A 23191-nucleotide genomic window follows, 5' to 3' on the forward strand; every position below is an offset into this window, starting at 1 on the left:
CTGGGCCAGACCCTCAGCTGGTCTAAATCAACATAACTTCACTGAAGCCCAAAGAATTACTCCAGTTTTGACCAGAGTAAGGCAGCGGTGAACCAGGTCCGCTACTGTTAAAAATTATGAGCTAGTTTCAGCTTTCACAAAAAGAAAAGGAGTACTTATGGCACCTTTCAGTTATACCAGTTTAAACTGGGAACAAATCTGTTGACTACAATGGAGGCACTCCCAAGTAACGGAGCTTTTCTTGTGCAAGGACTGTAAGGTAGGACTTTGTTTGGGGTTTTTTGTTTGTTTGTTTTTTAAATTACATAGTGTTTAAAAGAAATTGGTTATAGCTGTGGAAACTTAATAGATGCCTGCTATATAAATAGTAGATGAGAACAGGATCTGGCCCTGCATGCTTCACGTGCTACTTTTCATGAAAAATATTTGCTTTGAATCTTCTGCACTGTACTGAATAAAACAGATTTCTGGCTAATAGTTATGTGACAAAAGTTAAGAAATGTGTCATAGCCTTTGGGCTTTACCTGAGGCCTCTGTCATTAGCCACTGACAAGCAACTAATTAAGAAGTACCCTGTACTCTTTCCTTAGATTCTTGTCTTGGCACTTCTAAGATTACAGCATGTGACAGGATGGAAGGGCGTTAGCCTTTTCAGTCTGACAGTTACATGTACAGATTGCTGTTTGAGCCACAGGGCATTTTCTAAAAGAAATCATCCTTACTGAGCTTGCTAGAATGGACAGAAACTTGAAACATCTGTGATGGCTACAAAATCCCACATTAGGACCTGTTTTTTTACAATGAAGCATACTGTGTGTATGATATTAGTGTGACATATAGATTTTCATACAGAGAGATATTAAAACTACTGCTATGTGATGGAAAGACGGCTTTCAACTGCTTACTTGACTACCTGCTCCTTATGTAGTATTTCAGGCAAATAAATATGAATGAGTCCTACTGGGCCATTACAGTAAGATTGTTGTTCTACAAATGGATTTTAGGCCCAATCCTGTAGTCCTTGCAAATTGAAAACTCCTATTGGTTGCAATGGGAGCCTTTCTTGGGTGAGAGCTGAAAGATAGGATTGTTTGGGGAATTTTTTTAAATTGAATATTATATAGTGGTTTTAGTAATAATAATAATTAATTAGTAGCTGGCCACAGCTGTGGGAACGTCATAGATGTCTGCTATGAAATCTCTTTAAAGTGATAGAAATACATGAGAACATTAGAGTGTGTTTGCTATCTGTTCCTGCCACAGCTTTGAAAATCAATACCCTGGCTCACATATGTGCCACTACAAACCTGTGCCTTTAAAAATTGGGCTCAGAATGCTCATATACTGAGATAGTTAAAGTAACTAGTGAAAAGGTTCAAGGTCATATAATTTTATTTGATCCTTAGCTCTCTCTGTTCTAACCACTCAATGCGTGAACATATAGAAAACAAGTCAGAAGAGGAAAACACATTTTTTGTCAATGTGCATAGAATTGTGTCACGAAAGGTACATGCCACCAACAGAGGATGTATCAGCGGATAGTTCATTGGATCTTAGCCTAAAGGCCAAAAAGAAGCTCTCTTTGTGACTCAGCTTATACTGATGAAGTGCTTTTCCGTCTCCTCCAAGTAAAAGATTGATGCTCTGAGCCAAAATATTACTGCAGTTTTAGTGCTCCTATGTATCAATTATTGTTTCTTAATGAAAATGTGAGCTTGGTTGTTTTTTTTTTTTTTTTTTAACATCTTTGTGATTTGAACTCCTCAGTTTTGGTTATACATCTACGCACTCACAATGGGCCAGATCCTTAGCTGAGGTAATGTAAAACCAATTTACATTAGCAGAGGGTCGGGACCATGAACTTTTCAACGTTGTACTGGAGATTTCTTACTTGTAGGTACTGGTCACAATTTCCTTTTAATTTTTACCTGAGTGGAGTAGTTGCTCACTAGCCTGAAACTGTAAGTTTTAAGTATCTTCATTTCACTTTTTAGTTTGGGATTGGCTTTGAGGTGGATCTTTTTTAATGATTTCTCAAGTACGAGCAACAAGCAGCAGACTGGTCATTATGGAAATGGTATTATAAAGCAGATGACGGTGATTTTCTTTGTTTGTATGGGTCTTTACCACCACTAGGTGGAAATAGTCTTACAGGTGGATCAATAGCACAATGCCCTATTGTTTAAGTCTTTGTGGGTACTGTTAGTCTTTTTCCTTATGAAATTACTAGGATCATACACGAATTCTTCCCTGCATGTCACTGATTGCAGAAACTTTTATAAAATATCTTTTACGCTATATAACATTTTCCCTTGTGTGTAGTTTCTCATCATATTCCTCAATTTCAGACACAAGGGACTTGATTCGTCCCTTAGTTACACTAGCGTAACTCTGGAGTAACTGTGTTGAGGCAATAAAATTACATTGGTGAAAATCAGAAACTGAGATTAGAATCAGGCTTGGGATCTAGTCTAGTGGTGCAGGATCAAGATTATCATCCTAATTATTTCTGCTACACATAATAATTAATTAATTAATAAACAAAGTTCCTTCTAAGCTGAACATTGGGTTAAACTAGAAGGTTAGGCCCTGCTTCCTCATCAATTCCTTACACGGAACTCCCATCAGGTTAAACAGAAGTCGCATACAGACCCAAAGTAACTGCAGGGGAAAAAAAACAAAAAAAGCCTTGCCATTTATTTTAGCACCTTAAGATCTTCTCACTGACAGCTCACACTGCAAAAACATGGAAATATCAGATCTTACCTTGAGGAGATAACATCACAATAAGACAAATTGTGAGGGCCAAATTCCATTCTCATTAATACTGTTGTAAATTTGGAGTGGCTTCATTAAAGCCAATTGAGTTACTACAGATTTACACGAGTGAGACTGAGAATAGAATTTGGTTCTAAAGGCAAGATCCTCAACTGGTGAAAATTGGCACAGTTCCCTTGACTGTAGTGGAGCTATGCCAAGTCACACCAGCTGAGGATTTAGCCCTAACTTTAATTTGCTCCACTGGCATAGAATCATGCAACATGTGCAGTCACACAAGGTGCCCCCTTACATATCATTCTTGCAAATAATTATTTACTGGCTGCTCTGCCAACAAACTTTTACGTCCTGTGAAAATGCTACAAAATCAGCTGTCCTCATCTGATCCAAAGCCTCTTGACATCAATGCAAAGTCCACCATTAACTTCAACATGTTTTGGATGAAACTATCTCCACAACTCTTCCAGGTCTTTTAGCAGCTGTTGCAGTGTAATGGGAAGGGAGTGGCTATTGTAATTTTGGAAGGTATCTGGAGAGACTTCTAGGCAAGTAGTTGTTCCCCAACCCCCCAAAAAAGCTTTTGATTCCTGTCACCTACTTAATACAAGGTATGAGGGATTTAAAAATACGGGACAAAATTGTGGCTTTAAGCCGTCTTCCTCACAAGGCTTCCAGGATCTCTCATTGGAGTGGTGGGATGCTGCATCATTCCCAGCTGGAGGCTGTAGTTTAAGCCCTGGTTGAGTCCCAACCACCCAGTGTTAAATGTAATTCAATCCACAAACCACTTTCTCCTTGTGAAGTCTGTCTCTAGATAGAAAAACTACGCATGAGCCAGCTCTGAGTATGTACTGTTGTTATATGTTCTGTGTCAAAAAATCACATAGTTGGAGTAAACTAACTAACATCAAGGTTAGGTTTTGCCAGAAGGCCCAAGGCTTTGTAAGTTGGTGGGAGAAAATGCACACATAACCTTCCCACTGCCACCTCAGAGTGGCTCCCAGCCCTCCCAATTCAACAGTACCATTGTACTCCTCGCTCTTTCCTGATATTTCCTGCTCATCTCTGGTCCAAACAATGCAACCTTCACACCATAAAATCAGAGTGCAGCCATTGCTAAATATTAAAGTCCTGAATTCAGCCAAGTACTTAAGTGTGTGCTTAAGTGTAAGCCTGTTCTTAAGTCCATCCCTATTCAGTAATATTCTTAAGCATGTGCTTAACTTTAAGCACATGCTTAAGTTCCATTGACTTCAAGTGCTTTGCTGACTCTGCTGAATGTGCTGGCCCAAGGAAGGAGTAAGCGAAGGGCCTTTCCAAGTGGGTCTGCACAGTTTTCTGTGGGACAACATGGAGGGAGTCCAGGGCACCAAAAATGCAATCTCTGTACTCCACGAGCACAGGGATTACAGTTGTGCTACGCCTTTGTATAGCGGGGGGGAAGTTCCTTGCATTCTCCTCCTCCACCTTTACACAGGCAAAAGGGCCTGTTTCAGGGTTTGTTTTGCACTCAGTTACAAGCTAATTGTGCATGCATATGGCTGGCTGGCTGACTGACTGCTTTCTGTGTGTACAAAGTCATTCTTGGACATGTGCTCTTCTTATTTAAAAAAATTGCTGCATTTGGAATCTTCCATTTAGGATTATTCATCATCTTCTCACAATGTGTTACAATTTTTAGTTCTTGTACAAAAAGTTTGTTTGGGTGGAAGTGCTGGCTGTTTTCTTTATGACCAAACAGACAAGTGTTTCAAAGGTCCAGCTTTGCATGCATTTGACTTGTGTGAGCCCAACTCCCAATATTTGCCTGTAAAACTGCACCACTGAACATCTAGGCCCAAAAAAGTAGTTATATACAGTCAAATTTAGTATTTAACAATTGGGTCCTGTTTAACAGAACCTTAATCGTGGAATCTAATCTATACAGGGATCTATTGCAGAATCTCAGTGAAGTCAGTGGGACAGTGATCAGACTGCAGGACCAATCAGATTGTTGAATCAGGGCCTAAGGCTGTAAGCTCTTCAAGGTATGAAGGAAAACATCCATATTCAAGAGACCACTTAAGTATATGCTTAAGTCTTATTGAAATCAATGGCAAACAAACAGCTAAACAGAAAAATACCACTCAAAATATTCCTGAAAATTTATTGTATGAAAAAAATTGTAAAATTAATCAAATAACATATTTGGCAAATACTATGACCTGATTCAGGAAAGCACAGATGCACATGCTTAAACTTAGGAGTCTGTTAAACTCCATAGATTCTAGAGTAGCAGCCGTGTTAGTCTGTATCTGCAAAAAGAACAAGAGTACTTGTGGCACCTTAGAGACTAACAAATTTATTTCGTCTCTAAGGTGACACAAGTACACCTGTTCTTTTTCCATAGATACTGAAATTTTTCACATCTCTTCCCGCAATAGTTGCCATTGGCCAGTAGTGTCTCCAACTCGGGCTATATGGATGATATTCTCAAGATCTTCTAAAGATCAGTCTTTACATTTCACACCTCCTACTTCAGCCTCAATCAGCTTTGTCATCAGATAGTCTATTTGAACATTAGTAATGTAGACCACATCCCTGGCGTACTCTTGATTCTACTGAAAACCAATCTCTAATAACAACCATTGACCCTTACATAGCTTGCTGTACATTGCTACATTTCCTCCACTAGGTACACTTAAGTCCTTAGATACCCCATACTGGTGTACCAGTATACACAAGGCTGATCAATGCACAGAGTCAAAAGCAGCTGCAAATTCTATAAATGTGATGTTAACTTCCTTTTGTCGCTTAGTCATTTTTCTGAAACATTCCGCAGAGCATAAATCGCAAACCAAAGCTATTCATGCCTCCTATAAAACAGAAACAAACGACCTGCTGATGCTTCATGTTGATGGCATTGACGCTGAAGGAGTGAATAGTTTTATCTTGCTGGGTAGTGGGTTGACAGCAGGAAGTTCCTAAGTCTGAAGAAGTCACACATTGGATCAAGCTTGCAGCAATGGCATTTCAGCATTTTTAAAGGCTTATGTTTAGGTGGCTGAATGCTTGTGTGAAAACTATGATATGAGTGATCAACGCAGCAGTGATGATAACTCTGTTATATGGAACAGAAACATGGCAGATAAAAACAGCTGGGGAGAGGAAACTAATGTCAAAAGTTACTGCGTATTCTTAACATCCATTGGTTTGAGTTTGTCACAAATGAGGAGATACTTAGACCATCCACAGAAGATGCAGTCCTGCACCAATTGAGAACAAGACAATTCTAATGGTGGGGTCATGTCCAGTGTTCAGAAGACTTTTTACAGAAGCTTTATAGAGCTGAGGTCAAAGGAAGTAGAGCTTGACTCCAGTCATGAATGAGGCTGAGATTTTGAAGTATTTAAGAAACCTAACCCTTCCCATACTGACTCTAGTTGAAGGAAGAAGATTTGCAAAGGACTATTCAAGATGGAAGTCCATTCTACATGCCTCCAAGGCTACATCATCGCTATCAGCTGTCAGAACAAATGTATAATGATAATTAATATATGAGAGTGAGGTTATATAGCTCCTTATACATGCCCATTCTCTGCCTTCATGCTGCCCTTTTGTTACCCTGATACCTAGAGAATAAGAACAGGTACATATGAAGCTTGAGACTTATTTGCATTCAGTGTGGACTGCTCAGCCTAGTGCTTAGTCTGCCTTGCTTTCCCTGTGTATAGGCCTTACTACATTTGCACTGGAGCATAACGATTTTATTGCCTTCTGAATGATTTGTTAAGCATTGAACTCAGTGGGACTTAAGCACATGCTTAAAATCAAGTTCATACTTAAGTGCCTGGCTGACTAGAGATGGATTTTATCATGTGCTTAAAACTGAGCATATGCTTTAGTACTTTGCTGAATCAGGGCCTAAATGTTATGATTAACCCTTACAGATATGTCCATAAAATGTAATACAGAATAACTATTCTATAGATTTTTTTTTTTTTAGGGACATAATTCTCTGCTGAATTCTATAGCTTTTTAAAGTAATTTCTACAGAGTTCTTTTCATCCCTACCACATTTGGACAAGGAAGCTATTTAACTTAAATAATGATCCCTTGCTGATGTGCCTAAAATGCAAATCTATGGCAATTTCCACCATTTCACATCTAAAATCTTACTTACCGGGCACTTTACAATAAACAGAGTGCAATATATATCGGTCCCTTTTCATTCCCAAATATCTTCCTACTGGCCAGAACTCCTCTCTTAGGTGCAGTTAGGATGCTTCTTGGTGACACTCATATGCAGACACAGACACACACAAATCCATATACACACACAGACTTAGACTGTAAGCTTTTTGGGGCAGAGACTTGTCTTTTTGTTATGTGTTTGTACTGCACCTAGCACAATAGGAGTCCTGGTCTGTGACTACGACTCCTAGGAACTATGATAGTATAAACAACTAGGAGTCCTTGTGGCACCTTAGAGACTAACAAATTTATTTGGGCATAAGCTTTCGTAGGCTAGAACCCACTTCATCAGATGCTTGGAATTGATCCCCCACCTGGTAAGACAACTCCCATCTTTTCATGTACTATGTATAAATATACCTGCTGCTGTATTTTCCACTCCAAGCATCTGATGAAGTGGGTTCTAGCCCACGAAAGCTTATGCCCAAATACATCTGCTAGTCTCTAAGGTGCCACAAAGACTCCTCGTTGTTTTTGCTGACACCGACTAACACGGTTACCACTCTGAAACCTGTCACTATGATAGTATAGATGATAATAATAGACAAATGAAGGAAGTCTAGTCTCTGAGGACTGAAGGATATTTGCATTTATCTAACACATTTCGGCTATACAGGGTCTCAGAGCACTTTACAAGAATGGCAGTTATTCAGGAGATTGCCAGAAGAAAATGCAATATGCTGCATGTTAAACCATTTTCTAAAGACACTTGATTGAATGATGTCTTTTAAAGCTACTGTATAGCTCATGGAGCTGAAGAACGGGGGGTGGGGCAGAGAAGAAAAAGAAAATAAAGTGCCTAGAGATTGCAAATGGGAAATCTGATGCTTAGGTTTAAAAGTGAACAGTGTCCGGTGTCTATAATAGCTACAAATGAAGCCAATCAATAGTATGTACAAAATACCACTATAATGCTCTATAGTCTTAGATATCTCTAAATGAATACAGATGGCATGTCTTCTTCGTCTGAAGTACTTTGATCAGATGGAATATTACATAGATTTTTGTCCCTAACAAAGCTTGACTCCAAACAAGACACAAAATGGAATGGGCCAGAAGGTCGTGTTAACCTTGTGGTTTTATAGCAAAGTGCAGTGGGAGACAAAAAAGGTCCAATGTTTAGAAGTTTTGCACATGGGTAGAGCCAGAAAGTCTGGCTGCTATCTGTTATCCTAGCATTAGCAGGCAAAAGAAAAAGCATTAATGGGGGTTTAAGGAAAAGATTGGTAACCTAATATTAGTGAACCAATATGTCTGTCACTTCTGTGTTCATTAGTTTGATCAATCTGTCAAAACTTTAGGAGACTGAATAATGGTAATAAACCTAGCAGCTCCCACTCAATAGCAATCACAATTCTATTTGTTTATGGTCCATTTCATAATTTACCAACTATGTTTCACTGGACAGTGTTTTGTCAGAAGCTGCACTACTGCATATATCAGGGTAAACTGACAAGTGGGTACAGAAAGTGGCAGAAAGAAAATTCTCTAATAAACTGAATATTATTGAGGGAAAATACTGAGAAATCAGATGTATCTTCTTCTGAAGTTCTTTTGGTATATACAATGCAACAATAATACCAAAAGAAATAACTGTCTCTGTTAAATACAAACAATAACAATGATGCTATGCACTTCTGTAGCATCTTCAATCCAAGGATATCAAATACTTTTACAAACATTAACACATTTATTCTCCCAACATCCCTTGGCAGATAGTATTTTTACTCCTATTTCACTGATAAGGACACTAAGGCAAAGGGACTTGCTTTCAAAAGGGAAGCCTACCTTTTGGCTTACACAATTTGCACTCACATTTTCATTCCAACTAAACTGGTGGCATAAATCTTAGTACTTGCACCTTAACTACCTATCTGTGGGTACTAAATAAGAAGTTAAAGGCTCCACTACTCTGATATTTACCTGCAATTCATTCTGTAGCTGCACATTTTGCAAATGCAAATTGCACTTGCAAGATAAGTGGTCAGGCTTCAGCCCTAGAAATCTGTGGAATAATATAAGTCTCCTGAATCCCAATCTTCTCCCTTAATCGCAAAACCACCATTCCTGCCCAAAGCAGGAACAATGAATTGAAGCTGTTTCTGTAAAACTTTCATCGCTACCCATCTTCAGATCAAAATCATCTCTTTCACACTCTCCCAATCCCTTCAATCTGTTTCCCTGCGTAATAAGCTTTATAACTCATTTTAATGGCAAAAACAGCCTTGAGCTACCTTTAAAAACAAATGCAGGCGACTGTGTTTCTCCACTGGTGTACACATGGATGTTGCTGTCCAGCTGTCCTGGTCAGTGTCTGTCCAATACTTGGGATCATAGAGGATATTTACAAAAACACTTTTTTCCCCCCTGAGCTCTTCAAAAATCACAAAAAGAAAAGGAGGACTTGTGGCACCTTAGAGACTAACCAATTTATTTGAGCATGAGCTTTCGTGAGCTACAGCTCACTTCATCGGATGCATACTGTGGAAATCGCAGAAGACATTATGTACACAGACACCATGAAACAATAAGTCCTCCTTTTCTTTTTGCGAATACAGACTAACACGGCTGTTACTCTGAAACCTGTCAAAAATCACAGAGGCTGTGATTCTATTTTTCAAACATCTGATTCTAGAGAGAGGGCTTCAGTACAGTCTGGGATTTCCAGAGTTAAAGTAAATGGGTGAGCACTAAAGAGTTAGTTTTGGGGGTCTACTGCTGCAAGAGTAAGGGAAGTAAATAGTTTCTCTCCCCCCCTCCCCCCCCACACACACAACAGGTAGGCATTAAGTGATGGGACTGGCAAAGCAGCTTCCCAGTCTGAAAAAGCAGGATGAAGTGACCATACCTTCCAGCCACTCACTAAAGTAATAAGGGGTGGATGGTCCCCAGGTCACCACACTTCCCATAAACCAACTAAAGTTAAACAGTAAGAGAAGAAAAAAGCACGTTGGAGGGATGATGAAAATGTAGCCCATTACTAAGATTAGATGATTGAATTTGAGGATTTCCTCTCTGCTCCCACCATCCTGTAATCTCTCTGACTTCCCTAATTCTGTTCCCATATTACTTAGCTGTCCCACATTGCTTTTGTCTTCATTCAGCACCCCCATGGTCCTGAGACTTTATAGAGCTACCTTTCTGATCTTCTCCAAACATCTTCCTCTAGCACTGCAATTCTTTCCTGTTTCCTCTGACCCTCAGGCTGCTTCAGCAACCTAGGTCACTTTTTAAGGCCTAGAGAATAGAGTATGGGCCTGAGTCTCCTTTCGCTGACACTGCTGTATATGCAGGGTAACACTACTGAAATCAATGATGTTTCCCCTCACTGAAATCCATGGAGTGATACCAGTATAAAACTGATTTCAGTGAGGTAAGAATCGGGCCCAATGGCTTTCTTAGATCATGCTGATCTCCATGTTTGGCTTCAAATGCTCTCTTATTCCCGTCTCACAATGGGCCTGATCCTGCAGAGTGCTGAGTGATTCCTGCAAGGTGCTCAACACCCTCAAAACCCACAGAGGTCCATGGACACTCAAAGCACTCAGCACCTCACGAGGCTGGGCCCAGGGAAAGTGTGCTCATGTCTGTGGTATCTAATCTTTAGTGCCTGAGGGATAAATATGATAGTTCAAAATGGCTAAGGGGCCCTAATCCATACTTTAATTATTTGTACTGTAAATTGTCCATTATCTTAGAGTGTAAACTCTTTGGGGTACAGACTATCTTGGTACAGCACTTGACACAATGGGGATCTGCTTCACAACTAGGTCTCCTAAACACCACCACAGTACAAATAATAAATAATTGCCAAGACTCAGGAAGACCCAGTCAAACTCCTGTACTGCTTTCCTTGGGGCTTCCTAGGTACATCTACACCGCAATTAAATGCCCACAGCTGGCCTGGGTCAACTGACTCAGACTCGTGGGGCTAGGGCTGCGGGGCTGTTAAATTCCACTGTAGACACTTGGGCTTGGCTGGAGCCGAGCTCTGGGACCAGCCCAAGCCGAAACAGCTATATCGCAAGTTTTAGCCCTGCAGCCTGAGCCCTGTGAGCCCAAGTCAGCTGACCCAGGCCAGCCGTGGTGATGCCTTTTATGTTCTTTTATTCCCATGTAAACATACACAGGCCAGGAAGCAAGTAATGGAGCAGCCAGAGCTACTTCCCCCCTTCCCCTCTCACCTAGCGCTTCAAGGTGATAGTGGAGGTAGCTGAGTAAGCAGCAACCCTGATTCAAACACTTCCATTTAAAAATTGCAGCGTACGGCCAAGAAGCACATTTTTAATTCATATTCAAATACAAATGTCTTTAACAGAGTTGCCCTTGAGGCTGGACTCCACTGAGGTATATTACAACGCTAAGGGTGTTTAATTCTGCCACCAGGAGAGGCCCCACAGATTCCAACAGAAGAGCAGAATGTTACTCAGCGTGAGGAAAGGTGACAGAATCCAGCCCTCAAGAACTATTCACACACATGGATTTAAACCAGGAGCAAGGAATTAAAAGGACCTGACTTGGCTTTTTTCCATGAAGCTCTCAATTAACTCAAAATATTTTTTTAAATACCATAAGTGCTTAGTCTACATTATGAACTAAATGCCTGGGGAGGAGAGGAAATCCTCATAACACAAACTTTAATGCTTTATAAAGAAAAGAGTGACAAACTCTAAACATAATGGTGCTAGCTGGTGCTTCTGTACTAAGAAAATATGTTTAGCTTCCTTAAGTTTTGCTTGCACAGCACCTACAGTACATTAGTCTCTAAGTCAAACCCCATAACTCCAGGGCATTCAGGAAAAAGGAGGCAAGTAATATCACATGACCCATACAATTGCTTATTTTGCGTGGCCTTCATCTGTGCTTGACCTCAGCTTGGCCTGAACATTTACCAACTAACTAGAAAATGTTATAATAGCTGAAACTGGCAGGCAGCACCTGCATAACTCAGGAATTAACAGAAAAACCTGACTTAAGGAAGGTTTTGACTGCTGATCAAAACACAGTGAAGGCACATGAGGGCAAGTCTGTGCTGCGCGGGATAATTCGCCTATGAAACTCCCATTTGCTGTATGAAAAAGTTTCCTAATTCTATTTCTCCTTAAAAAAAAAAAAAAAAAAAAAACAGATTACGATGTATGTATATCCTCTTAACCAGTCACTATAAAAGAATAGTTTTGAAGAAAAATGATTGAGCAGGACTATATAGGCTGCTTATATATACATTGACTATCGAATATCAGTTATAATTAAAATCATATACATGCCATGGAGCATGGAAGTCCTCTGTAGCTCCAAACAATATGTATTTAGGGTAGTTGTGGTATCTATAGCACAGCAATAGATGTTTATTTCAGATTACTGCTAGATATCTGTCCTGAATGGCATCGAGTAGAGTGCCTAGGAGCTACACTTGTATAAGAGAGAAAAGGGTCCCTCTCCAGGGTTATCACTGCCCCAAGGAACAAATGGTAGCTCAAGTTCCAGAAGGTCAAAACTTAAGTCCCAAATATGTAAAAGGCCAGATCCTCACCTTATGTAAATCTGTATAGTTCCATTGATGTCAGGCTACACAGATTTACACCAAGTAATCAAGATCCAGCCCAGATAAACCAAATGCTGAACATCAGTTGTAACTCTGACCATATAGCACTGCTGTCTTTCCATGTCCTATTCCTTTGCTACCAGTTATGAATTGTCCCTGTGGACAGAGCAATAAGCAACATTTCCATTTCTATGCTATACTAAAGAACTGTCCAAGCAGAAAAGCCGTTATACCACCAGCTCTCAAAGTCCTTATGCAGATTCCATTCAGACAAAACTTCCACTGACCTCATAGTCCCTATGGAATCTCTTTTTGGTTTGCGTATAAAAATAAAACCATTGGTTGGATTCCTGTTCTGTTATTTGAAACTAGAAATACGCACAGACAAATGGTTTGATTTTACTAGTCTGCTGATGTTTTATTCTGAGATTGCTTCTTCTACAGCTATCTGTATTCTTCCAAGTTTCCCATTGGATCTCTTTGCAGCTTTCCTGTTGTTCTCCTCTTCCTCAGAAAATCCTTGGATGGTAGCTTAACTCACTGTAGTTGCTTGAATCTCTCTTTATGAACATTTCCAGACACAAACACTAATTATTATTTATTTATCTATTTATTTGTATTGTAATAGCACCTATGAGCTCCAGGGCCCCAGTGTGCCAAACAAACGTAGCACAAAAAGACCAATCCTGCCCCAACACATGCTTCAGCAATCTTTTAACTCAAAAACACATAACAGGCAAATGGAGAGCTGGAGTCAGTGAGGACGCCTTTGTCACCAAATGGGGCTAAATCCATCCTCATCATCGTATCCACTCATTTCACTCCACACCTGAACATAGCCATTATTTGAACAACATACCCTCATATCTCAATGTCTGTACTTTGATCCACTAACCTTTTACCCCCAGTTGGGGATATTGCAGATTATGTATTCCTTACGCCATCCGATCCTAAACCGAACTTCATGCCCCTTGGTAATCTGTACATTATTCCCTGATAACCAGAAACTTCTACACTTAAACTCTGTACCGTTTTCTTTTTATTTTAACAACATCTTAATAAAATGCTTTAAGGACAAAAAGCTCTTCAAATTGCAATCACTGATGGCTGTGAGAATCTAAAGCTTTATGTGGTTTATGATTTAGTCTAGTGATGAGAAACCTCCTGGGTCTACAAGATTGCGCTGCAATTTTCATCAGAGTAGGTTTCTTTTTCAAGATTTTGGATATTTCCTGCTTCCAGTCACCCCTCCCTAATCCCATTTTCACAGTATTTCAAAATCTGATTCTTACCTTGTGCCCCTCCCCTACCTGTCTGTCATACCCAACTTGTCTCATCTTAAACTCTTCTGGGTAGGAACTGTCTCTTTATAGAATCATAGAAGATTAGGATTGGAAGAGACCTCAGGAGTCATCTAGTCCAATCCCCTACTCAAAACAGGACCAACACCAACTAAATCATCCCAGCCAGGGCTTTGTCAAGCCAGGCCTTAAAAACCTCTAAGGATGGAGATTCCACCACCTCCCTAGGTAACCCATTCTAGTGCTTCACCACCCTCCTAGTGAAATAGTGTTTCCTAATATCCAACCTAGACCTCCCCCACTGCAACTTGAGACCATTACTCCTTTTGCTGTCATCTGCCACCACTGAGAACAGCCGAGCTCCATCCTCTTTGGAACCCCCCTTCAGGTAGTTGAAGGCTGCTATCAAATCCCCCCTCACCTCTTCTGTAGACTAAATAACTCCAGTTCCTTCAGCCTTTCCTCTAAGTCATGTGCCCCAGCCCCCTAAACATTTTTGTTGCCCTTCGCTGGACTCTCTCCAATTTGTCCACATCCATTCTGTAGTGGGGGGACCAAAACTGGACACAATACTCCAGGTGTGTCCTCACTAGTGTCGAATAGAGGGGAATAATCACTTCCCTCGATCTTCCACTTCTCTTTGTTGTGCTTGGCACTGTATGAACATATCACAGAGCCATGGACTCTGCCGCAATACAAATAATAAAACTTTCCACTTTGGGTTTCATGTAGAGTCGGAAAGGTGGGAGGCCTCCAAGCTCTTTTTGAGTCTTCTTTCCAACAAATGACTGAAGCTTCAGAACATTACTGTGCGATACAGATCAGTTTTCCAGCTGGCTAAACTGAGGCACAGAGCAATTAACTGACTTCCCCAATCTTAGACAGCAAGTCAGTGGCACAGCCAGTAGTCAGTTCCAGACTCCTGATTCCTAGTGACTGATTCTAGCCCCCGAATGACACCTTCTTTCATGACAGCAAATAAGTAATTTTCAAAACATTAACTTAATATTGACAAGCCACCACATAGTTCAGTTCTAGTTTGGGGAAAGATTCGAGTCAGTTCTTCAGTTTATCCAAACTTGTTCTTTCATCTGCAGTTTATTCTCCTTTCCATACATGGACATTACTCCTAGTGATGGTGATGAGAGCTATATCCACAAACAGAACTTGATCTCACCAGTGTTGAGCACTCCTCTGAGATTCTGAATGGCCTCTTTGAAGTCAGCTGGGGAGTTGAGGGTAGCTCACTTGACTGCTCATCTCCTTGGTAAGAGGAGCATGGAGAGGAGACTAGACCCATAAATAAGAGTGCTATAACTTTTCTTCATCATCTTTTTTTTTTTTTTTTGGCATTATTTGCTCTGTTTATTTTGGTATTTATTAAGATGTCAGATAATATACCAGGTCCCATGATGATCAGAATGCTGATCTGTGTGCATTATTTATGTCCATTTGGGGGTTCTGTTGCTTTTTCTCTTTTTTTTTCCCTTCTTGTGATGCGGCCTATGGGCCCTCACATGGAACTAGGGCTGAGAGTAGATCACTCAAATTCACGATGGGGGACATCTTCAAGTGATTAAAGGCTAGATTCTAATCTCCCTAGTGGCAGCAAATTTTGTGTCAGATTTCACCCAGAGTCAGATCTCACTCACACCAGTGTAAATCTGAAGTGATTCTATTGACTTTTCCCATATTTTAACAAATTCACTTCTGTACCATTTGGTTCAACTTTCTGTGAATATCTTCACCTTTTGAGTTTTATTGGCATAAATGCTCATGGGAAAGGAATGTTAAAGCCGCAATATGCGTGGAAGCCAAATTCTCAATCTGCCTACACAAGTATTCACAGATGAAGTCTGCAAGATGGACAGTCTTCCAGTCATGGATAGAAACAATATAATGTGACTCCTCTTACCAATCACAGCTAATCAATGCAGCTCCTACAATTACTCATAAAGAACTATTTGTGATCAATCCACAGCGTTACAATACCATGTGCAAAAATGTGCTGAATAATTTCAAATAATGAATTCATTCCAAGAAACTATGATCTGCTTCTAGGTATTCCATGAGAAGAAAAATCCTTTGGACAAATAATTAGCCTGAATTATTCTCTTTGTTATAATTGTGTCAATGTCAAAACAAAAACAAAAAAAACTTTGCTGTAAAACCACATATAGTATCTTTAGTCCAAAATATAAAACTGCAGAAGGAGAGAGAGATGGGGGCAGAGGCACTGGGGAAAGATGCTGTCTGTCACAAATTCCTAGACCATGTAAAATCAGTCTTAATTGCAAGAAAAAAGGAGCATTACAAAAGGGAAAAATCATGATGGCAGCCACACCGGCTGTGTCACACTCTCACATACTTTGCAGATCCTAGAATTTCATCAGCATAATCTGAATAAAAAGTGTATGTTACATTCTCTTCTACTATTCCGGTTCCAGCCAGTGTTCCAGATGGGAGACTACGCATCAAAAGAGAACTTGATGAAGATTGGTTACGTGTCAGTTTTGGCTGGCAAACCTGAGAGTAAATAGTTGTTCTATTGAATATACTTAGAATTAGCCTGACTCTTCCTCCTCCAGTAAACAAACTGTTGCCAAGAAGAGCTGCTGGGGAGGTAACGAGAACTAAAGAAGTTGAGGCGTACTTTTTCTGCTGTGCATAAATTAACAGTATTATTGGTGATCCTTCACACCCCCAGTATCTCCACACACAATCCTGATTCTCTAGATTGTAAATTCTTTAGAGCAGGGAATGTATTTTTCAGAATGTCTCTACAGTGACTGCCCTAAGGACCTCTGCAATGCATATAATTAATCACCATCCTGATCATGTTAAAGGCATGTGAAGAAGGGTGGGAAGTGCAAAAGAAGGAATATACTTCTGAGTCTTCCAAGAAGACAGAAAACATACACAAACTAGAGGTGTGCATGAGAGTGGTCCTGTAAGTAAAGCATTGACCCATTATTCAGAAGAGTGGCATTCAATTCCTGGCTCTGTCGGAGATTTCACATGTGACCCGAGACAAATCATTTTAATGTCCCTGTGTTTCCTCAGCTGTAGACTGGGAGAATAATACATTCTTTATCTGTCTCGTCCAGAGGTTCCTAAACTGTGCACCACGACCTCAAATGGGGTCATGCCATCGGCAGATGGGGTCGTGGAGATCCCTACTGTGCAGAGGATGTCATTTTGCTCCTCACAGCATGACTTGCATGTGCAGTGTATGTGAGGCCACAGTGTATGGAGGATGCCATTTTCCTCTACAGTGTGACCTCGCATACACCATATGCATGAAGTCACACAGGGCAGAGGATGCCATTCTGCTTTTCAAAATGGTGTCCTCCGTGCTGTCTGGGGTCCTGGCAGGAAATAATTAAAAAGAGGCAACGCTTGCAAAAAGTTTGGGAACCCCTGCTCTAGTCTCATTAGGTTGTTAGCTTTTGGGGGCAGGACCTGTCTCTTACCATGTGTATGTACAGTGAATAACACAATGAGGCCCACATCTTGGCTGGAGCCTCTGTGTATACCAGGAAACAGTAGTTCAAATAAAAATAGTACAGTGATGTATTTAGATATGCAAATTGTGACAAAATTCAGCAAGCTGCTGTGTGAAACTTTTATCAGTGAGCCATGGCAGACCTGCACGTCATGTTGGCATATGAGTGGCTTTTATAAGCTAACCTACAACAAAATACCACCAGTTGCCACCCTGGGAAAGATGCAGAGAAGAGGAGAAATTATTAACTGTGCCATTGGGACACCTACTTAATCAGACAAGTACTAAAAATGGATTAAACAAATGTATGGTGACTGCATGCAACTTTGGTAGATTTTTTTCCAAATGATAAATTTAGGTGGAGGCAACTGCTCAGCTTCCCATGCCCCAGACAGCATAGGGTAATATGCACACACTAGTAGGGGGATTTCAAGGTAACAGTAACAGGCTTTATTGTAACAGACGGATAGCTACATTGAATTGTGCCCTTCGTTATGTGGTGCTAAAGAGTGCTTGTCCTAAATTTTTGTCTGACAAGTTGCACAGAAGAGATCTAATGGGGCTGAGATAAAGGAGAAGCTGGGTGTCACAGAAATGAAGAGTAGGGCAGTGGGAATATGAAAGGATCTGGTGGGGTTATTATAAGAATAGATGAGAAAGAACGGGCGAATGTAGGTAATGGGATTCTTCATGGGTTCAGATATTCTCTGATTTATAGCCTGGAGAACATATCTGATTTTTTCTCTGATTTTTACCATTGATTTTTATCAGTCCCTTGAGAGGTGGCTCAAGACCAGTTTAACTGTATATGCCATTTGTTGAGCTTGACTTCTGCTGCAGAGAGCTTGTGACTATTTTGTCTTTTTTTTTTCTTCTTCTTCCAGGAAGAGGAGTTATTTTTATGCGCAGTTTTAATTCTTTGCAAGCTGCTGTGTGTAACTCGGATCTTTATGCAGTTCCGTAATGTCTTAGATTAGTAAAAGTAAGGATTTAATTAAGCCTATGATTAAGGAAATATTAAACAGAGATTGCTATTAAGGAAATGTGATAGTTAGACTAGTGTATGCATGTTCCTTGAGCCTGGGTAACATAACAAAAGACATTCTTACTTGTGTTGCTGATTAGTTTCCTTTGTCTGACATGAAGATAAATTGTTCTTCAGGTTGTTTTAATCTATCTGGATATTTATTGTAAAGCCTTTTTAAACCCATAAAATATGCCAGTATGTCTCATCTTAGGCCCCAAATCTGCAAACACTTAGTCACGTGCTTAACATGACTCACATGAGTGGGTCCCATTTATTTCACTTTCATATTGATTTCAGTGGGACTACTCAAATGGTCAAGCTAAGCATGTGAATAAGTGTTTGCGGGATTGGAGCCTTAATCATGTTTTTTTGGATTTTTACAGGCAGAGAATTCAGAACTCAGGGAACTCAATTTTTTAATAAGAGTGATTAATCATTGGAACAAACTACCAATGCGAGTGGTGGATTCTCCATCTCTTGAAGTCTTCAGACCAAGCCTGGATGCCTTTCTGAAAGTTATGCTTTAGCCAAACCCAATTTATTGGGCTCAGGAGTAAGTGGGTGAAATGTAATGGCCTGTGACATACAGAAGAGCAGACCTGATCTAATGGTCCCTTCTGGCGTTAAATTCTATGAGTCTATGAAAAATGTGTATTTTCATTCCTAAACAACATTCAATCCCCCACAACTCTTTCTCTGTGTATATATAATTTATTTGCATTTCACGCATACATGTATATTTATACAGAATGTATTACAAATTATACAATTAAGAGAAATGTTTTGTAAGAAATTCCTGATGTCATGTGAGATTTTTTTTCCATAGCAATTATATGTTTGTGATATTTGAATATGAAAGGCACATTCAGCAGATCATTCAATTAACAAAGGTATTAACATCTACCTTTTCCCTTATTCATTTGTACATTTAGGGCCGTTGTTTACCCCCTCCTCAAAAGGCAGTCCATTTCTCCGTGTACATTATTCCACCCCCATATGCTGCCTGTGCTCAAGAAGCTGCAGAAGGAAGTGTTTTTTGCTGAGAAGGAGAATATGAAGGAGGAAAGAATGACCAATTATAAACTCTGTTGTCTTTAGATGAAAGAACCTTTTTGTGGTATTGTTCAATCTCTTGTTTGGGCTGTCAACAGCAATTTGATAAAGAATGTTCCTGTGTCTGACCTGTTTTTTCAAGATGGTAACCTATATTGTGTATCATCTAAACCCAGGGGATAATCATCTATTATACTCTGTAATGCAGTTCCTGCATGTTGAACTTAGCCTTTAAAATTCAGATAAATTGATTGATAGTTTTGTTGAGAAAGCTGCTAACAACAATATTTTACTGAAGGGAAGAAAAATTAAAGTTTCTTTAATCTGATTCTTCCCCACCCCCAATGTACACTTCAGAGGCCAAAGCTCATGATAACAGTTTTGTGGTGAATGGTCAATTGTTACAAAATTCTAATTGGTTCTGGGTCAGTCCCTTTGACATAGCTGCTGCGCTCTAGTAATTTTTTCAATTAATTCTTAACAACTGACAAAACTTTGGATCTTGTCAAAAATTGTTCAAATTTTTATATTAGGTATTAACAAGGAACAAGATTATTTTAGATTAGGGAAGCTTCCTACATATATTATTACTGAAATTTCAATTGTATTTTAATTCTATTTTTTATTTGCTCCCAGCACAATAACCATATTGTTTTTCCTCTATGTTTTATTGAGGAATTTTTCCACATGGATAAATTATAGAAAAGAATATATATAGGCATGTTTATGAACAAATTAAGCAAATGCAGCTAATGTGATGGAGTTAGTTTTATAAATTTTATCAGATCTTAGAGTAATTTGAACAATAGCATACAGTTCCACAGGGCTAGAACTTTGGATCCAGCCAAACTCGGCTCAGTGCGGGACTTAAGCAAGGTACAAAGAGGTCTGTGTATCCCGCAATTTAGAGGCTGCCTGGAGGCCAGTTCAGTCCCTGGTGCAATTCAGAGCGGCCCCAGGTCTGATTTTATGTTGTGACCAGGTGCAACAGTTCCAAAGGGGCTGTTCTAACGGCCGGGGATTAGTGGAGTACAGAAGCATTCATGCCACACCCCTTTGCCATACTAAAGGAATCCCCTGGCAGCCAGTTACATCATCTTTAAGGCTTCTTAGTGCTACAGGAGCAGCAAAAGTAGCTCACGATCTGACCACAGTATTTCTTTTGTTTGTAATGTAGTCCAATAGGAATGAACATTTCTCTGAATGTTTTGCAGCAGCTTTGAGGAAAAAATACATGCCTTGGCATGTTATCTTTGTTGAAATCTTAAGGTCAAGATAGCTATAGTCATTCAGTAACTCTGTTTAGATGGAGATTATCTCTCATACATCTCAAACTATAAGTGAATATTTTCACTGACCACTCTAAATTATCAGTAAAAGACTGATAAGTTGAGACGAATCCAATCAATGCTTATGTGACAAGCATTTGCTACTTCTTAATGCAAGTGCAAAAAAAATTTTATATCTGGGGACATTCATACAAACGGTACATGGGTATGGCTTATAGGGCTAGCACAGAATTGCCTAATGGGTAGAGCACTGGACAGTAACTTAGAAAAGCTGGGTGTTAGTGTTGGCTCTGCCTCTGGCCTGCTGCTTAACCTTGGGCAAATCACTTCACCTCACTGCGCCTCAGTTTCCTCATCTGTAAAATGAGGGTAATGATACTGGCCTTTGTTTTGAGATCTACAAATGAAAAGCATTGTATAAAAGCTAGGTCTGATAACAACTTTTGTTAGCCCGAAACAGTTTTTAAGATTTTTACCTTCTGAGGCCACTCAGAAGATGGGCTTATCTGCAGGCCCTTTTCCCCCCCTCCAGTACCTGTTGCCGGAGTGATTAAAAATGAAACTAACAGGGTAAGGTGCAAATACAGTAAGATTTATTAGACCAGCATGGTCTTAAAAGCAGAACCCTTGTTACAAGTAGTAACAGAGCACAAGTAAATACAAATGGCACTGGTAATAACAAATGGTACTAGTAATAACAAATGGCTTGGTTGTTAACAGTAGATGGAAATGGATTTGAAGTCCAGAGCTCACAAACCTGATACACTGGGATAACCGAAAGACAATAAAATGAAACTACAGTACCATCTCTCTTCTTGTCCTAGGCACGAACCCCGATTGTCCTGGGGATGGACCCAGACTGTCCCACAGAACGAACCCTGACCACAACGAGGATGATTCTGGAATCCTGGACGGAGCCAATGAAGACTGGAGATGCCGGAACACTGGAACACACTGGAATGCTGGAACAGGACGCAATGATCACCAGGTAAGTGGCGTCTCTCTTCTTCCTTCTGTCTTCCATTCCCTATGCGTTGTCCTGAGTGGTAGTATGCGGACTCGCTGGTGGAAATGGAAACGGGTGTATGCAATGTATGATGCTTGATGGAACCTGATACCATATGCTACAATCCTGACCTAGCTGGACTCCATCCACAGGCTGGTAACGTGGGAGACACTGGCTGCCTCTAGGATGGACAGCCCCGAGCAGCACTGAGGCTGTCACCTATATAGTCTGCTGTTTCTAGGCAAACTATGCGGTCATCACGTGTTCTAACTGCTCCCTGCCTTTCCCACTCTAATATGAAAAAGGCAAAAGGAGGGGCTGGAAGCTCTCCATGAAGGAGGTAATCCAAAATGGAGTCCTACTTGTTGTTTTTACAGAACAAGATGGAGACTAGAGGAGAAACATACCAAAACAATATTTTACCCCAACACTTTGAGCCAAATTACACCAAGTGTATAAATGCAGAGTCACTCCACTGAAATTATTAAACTGTCTCCATATTTACACAGTTGTAATGGAGATCAGAATTTGGAGTCCAGACTCTCAATCGTCACTATAAATCATAGTCATTACTCCTGTGAGGAATAATGAAAACAATGATACAACTCACAGGAGTAAGGGCACCTGGTTCTTTCCATTTTCTCACTTTATTTGCTCTAGTGAAATTTATCTGGTAGAAAGGTTGGTTGATGCAGATGAGCTGGTTTGAATCATATGTAATTCCATTGACCCAGATCCTGATAGGACATAAACTGGTGTATATCTGGAACAATTCTGTTGGCTTCACTGGACTTATTCCTGTCTTAAAGTGATGTAATTGAGTGCAGAGTCTAGTCTATTACCTTTGGAAGAGGCCCAAGTTTAAGATCCATTTCCCAGACTTTCAGCCATGACACATTCCATACTTTTTGTACCAAAGTCCACTTTTATAGTGGTTTTGTGTACTCATTTTGATCACTGTTAATTTACCTGTACAATTACTGGGATTGTCTCCATAACAATATGTGATGTCTATGTTATTCTGAAATATGTTTTGATTTAGCCACAAAAAATGTCTCCATATTGGCTACATTTAGAAAATCAAGCTGCCATTCCTTAGTCTCTAGATCCTGTAATTACAATGTTGCTTTCCACTCCCTTAAATTCTCATTCTATTATTCATGTTTTTGTAGGGCCTTCCAAAAATGGTGGATATTTTTCTTTGTTTCTCGGAGTTCCAATTCTTTACCTTCTTCCTGGTATAATCTGTACTTTACTATTGATAAGAACTTTTTTAATGTCTTCATTTGCTTTACAGGAGGAGAAGAACCTGATCCTGAAAACTCTTTTTTTGTATGGATTCCAATGGGAATTGTGGGCCTGGGTAGCTTGCAGGATCAGGCCCTTAATTACTTAAGGGATCTGATTTCAGATGGCAGTATGCTGTCTTTTCAGAATATACAAATTACATTAAA

General features: G+C 39.9%; 1 long non-coding RNA gene across 1 annotated transcript; it reads left to right on the forward strand.

Annotated features, from left to right (window-relative positions):
* The first annotated feature begins 78 nt into the window (after positions 1-78).
* On the forward strand, positions 79-23191 carry LOC122465583. Its single transcript, XR_006290525.1, has 3 exons — positions 79-259; positions 21556-21719; positions 23035-23191. It is a non-coding gene; the product is annotated as an uncharacterized LOC122465583 (long non-coding RNA).

The sequence above is a fragment of the Chelonia mydas genome, chromosome 4, assembly GCF_015237465.2.
Source record: "Chelonia mydas isolate rCheMyd1 chromosome 4, rCheMyd1.pri.v2, whole genome shotgun sequence".
Taxonomy (NCBI): Eukaryota; Metazoa; Chordata; order Testudines; family Cheloniidae; genus Chelonia; species Chelonia mydas.